The sequence below is a fragment of the Henckelia pumila genome, chromosome 1 (assembly GCF_033568475.1).
Source record: "Henckelia pumila isolate YLH828 chromosome 1, ASM3356847v2, whole genome shotgun sequence".
Taxonomy (NCBI): Eukaryota; Viridiplantae; Streptophyta; class Magnoliopsida; order Lamiales; family Gesneriaceae; genus Henckelia; species Henckelia pumila.
In genome coordinates, this window is record NC_133120.1 from 122095514 (window position 1) to 122099408 (window position 3895).

At 32.4% G+C, this 3895-nt stretch overlaps 1 pseudogene; it reads left to right on the forward strand.

The window, feature by feature from the left end:
- The first annotated feature begins 1556 nt into the window (after positions 1 to 1556).
- Positions 1557 to 3144, forward strand: LOC140873901 (uncharacterized; annotated as a pseudogene).
- Positions 3145 to 3895: the final 751 nt, after the last annotated feature.

Genomic DNA, 3895 nt, shown 5'->3' on the forward strand with positions numbered 1-3895 from the left:
AACATCATGCAATTCTTTATTTTTCAACAAGAATACATCAGAATTCAGAAGAAAGAATACAAAACAAACACAAACAGGAGAGCATCGACGCCGATCTGGAGGCAATAATGGAGGGCTGCTTCTCTGGGGTTCAAGAATCAAGCATTTTGGCGGCACCGACGCTGCCGTGCTGTGCTATTGCCCAACCACAGACCACCCATCGCAACAAACACTGAAGCACCTCCTCGCGTGAAGCCATGAACTGTGTATATATCTCACTATCTCTTTTAATGCATTTGTTGGTGAGTCATTAGTCATTAGAGTGCGTATGATTTCAATCACTGTAATGTTTGCAATTATTAAATTTATTGATTTATTTTGTAATTCATATGAAATCACTTTTTAGATTTCTGTGTTCATTGATTGATTCAAATTTTGGAGCTTTCAATTTTATATTTTGGACGATGTCATTTGGCTCCCTGAGAGTGTCGTTAATACCGTATCATTGTATTTACAATTGCGATTTTGATTATTTTTTTCTGCATTTAGAAGTGAAATTATTTTAATCTATTAATCTGTGAGTTGTCAATGTAAATTAGTATTTGGGGTTTAGCTTAAGCATGCCTCCTATAAGAAAACAATTGTCTGGAGCAGAAAAAAGAAAAAAAAAACAAAAGGAAGAAGCTTTAGTTCAAAGCCAAGCAGGAAGCCTCAATAAGTATTTCACAAGCAATCAAGTAGCAGAGCAAACAGAAGTAGCGAAACAAGTGAATCAGATGACATTGATGATAAGTTGAATGATCAGTAACATAGTGAATTGAATGAACTTCGCATGAAGACAAAGGACCAAAACAATCTGAAACTGAGAAAGATGTGGTAATTATGCCTAAAAGTGACATTGGTGAAGATATAAATCAAAACATTTTGTTTCCTTTAAATGTTGATGATCCAGGGAATTGGGACAAAATGCAAAATATATTAGGGACTTTCTAGTTGAAAGAGACCCTAGAAGATATGATGAAATTTTTTTTCCTCTTGATAATAATGGAAGACATTTCAATCCATCACATTACAAGAGGCAATTGCAAAATGGTGAAAAAAGTTACAGAAGATAGTTAGTGTACAAGAGGCAATTGCAAAATGGTGAGAAAGTGACAGAAGATAGTTAGTGTACTCTATCTTAATGGGCAAGATCCTTTGTTTCTGTTGCAAGTTATTCAAAACTCAAAGAACCACGACAAAACTTGGTTATCTGGCTGACGAAGGATACAAAGTTGGAATAATATTAGCATATGTCTCAACCTTCATGAACTAGTAAAGATCATATTGATTGCAGGACTAGTTGGATTGAATTAGAAAGAAGACTTCCAAAGAAAAAGACAATTGATGAAAGTATGCAATTAGCAATTAACAAATAAAGAGAACATTGGAAGCAAGTATTGAAGAGAATAATTGCAGTTGTGCAAAGGATTGCAAAAAATAACTTGGCACTTCGAGGAGATTGTGAGAAGCTTTATGTTGAGAATAATGGAATCTTTTTATAGGTAATTGAAATGATTACTGAATTTGATCCAATAATGGAGGAGCATCTTCGGCATGTTCAAGAACGACAGATTCATTACAATTATCTTGGGCCGAAAATCCAAAATGAATTGATACAGATGTTGGAGACTGAGGTAAGAAGCTCAATTGTTGCAAAAATTAAACATGCAAATTATTTCACTGTGATACTTGATTGCACTCCAGATGCAAGTCACGAGGAACAGATGTCCCTTGTAATTAGATGTGTGGATGATTTAGAAAATGCAGTAGTGGTCGAAGAATTTTGGATTGGATTTTTGAAAGTTAATGAAACTTTTGGGCTTCAGCTTTTTATAGAGCTTAAAAATATTTTGAGCAGTCTCGAACTTGTGATTGACGATATAAGAGGTCAAGGATATGACAATGCATCTAATATGAAAGGAAAGCACAAGAGTGTACAAAGTAGATTATTTAAAATTAATCCTAGAGCTTTATACCCTCCATGTGGATGTCACAGTCTTAATCTCACATTATGTGATATGGTAAATTGTTGTCCTAAACCGATGTCTTTTTTTGGTGTTATACAACGCATATATTCATTATTCTCTTCTTCTACCAAGCGGTGGAAAATTTTCAAAGATCTTGTGCAAGGTCTTACAGTCAAGCCATTATCACAAACACGGTGGGAAAGCCATGTTGAAAGCGTGAAGCCTATAAAAGACCCGTCTTCGAAAATACGAGATCTTTAATTGATTTGGCAAACACTTCTAATGACTCAAAAATAAAGAGTGAAGCTGAAGGCTTGACATCATTTAAACTAGAGAATTTTGAGTTCCTAAATTGAATGATAATTTGGTACAAGTTATTAGATGAGATCAATATTGTCAATAAGTTTCTTCATTCAGAAAATATGTACATTGATGTTGCCATTAGACAGTTGAAGAGTCTTATTTCTTTTATCCAAGAGTTCAGAAAATATGGATTTAATCAAACCTTGGTTGAAGCCAAACATATTGAAAGTGAAATAGAAATTGAACCTGTTTTCCAAGAAATGCGCATCATTCGAAGAAAGATACAATTTGATGAGATCAATAGTGAAGAGGTATCCCAATCTCCTAAAGAATCTTTTCGAGTTAATTACTTCTTATTTATAATTGATCAAGCCCTTTCTTCACTTCAAACTCGGTTTGAGCAATTTCAAAAATACGAAGAAAACTTTGGGTTTTTATTTACTTTAGGGAAATTGAAGTCTATTGATGATGATGATGGTCTCTTGAGTTCATGTGTCAATCTTCAAAATTCTTTAACACATGAGGGGAACTCTGATGTTGATGGACCAGATTTATTTCTAGAACTAAAGTTGTTAAGACACTCATTACCTGGAGAAGCAAAAAGAGCGATTGATGTGTTGATCAATTATTTGAAAAGAATGGATGGTTGTTACCCAAATGCCTATATTTTCTATCGAGTTTTGCTGACTATACCAGTTACAGACTTAAAATTGTGCCTGTCAAAAGAAGTTTTTCCAAATTGAAGTTGATCAAAACTTATTTTCGATCAACTATGTCGCAAGAAAGACTAAATGAGTTAGTTATATTGTCTATCGAGAAAAAATTGTTGAGAAAATTGGTTGTGCAAACATAATTAATACTTTCGCTTCAAAACTGCGAGGCGAGCTATATTCAAGTAACTATGTATTGGTTCGGAACATGAACTTTATATTTTGTTTGGATCTTTTTCTTTTTTTTTCTTCAGTATTTGCTTATAACATATTGTTATTGATGATTTATTTTTCTAAATTTTATTTCTAGAATTCATATAGAAACACAATTAATTCTATATGAATATTTGAGGGCACCATTTTTGGTGCTCGTATCAAACCTCAAAATCTCAGGTCCGACACTGCCTCGATTGGAGGATGGATTGAGAGGAGGTCTGGACCATGATATAATGGTGGAACTTTGTTTGATGAGAGGATTGTTGAAAATACAACCAAAATCCCACATTTGAATATCAAGATAATTAAGATCATGTGTTAATAAATGAAATAATATCTCCATTGGTATGATGTCTTTTGGATGAAGTCAAAAAATAAAGCTAGAAGGTTTATAGTCATAGTAGACAATATCATAATATTTTGGAGATATTTGAGTTCCATTACATTACACGAGGATTTTAGATTTTATATCTAGAATTAATTATATCGGGTTATATTTTAGATTTTTTTTAATATTCCATACTTTGTCATTTTATTTAAATTTTTTTTTATCTACATTTTACTACCTCCAAATATATATATATATATATATATATATATATATATTTGGAGGTGGTAAAATGTAGATAAAAAAAAATTTAAATAAAATGACAAAGTATGGAATATTAAAAAAAATCT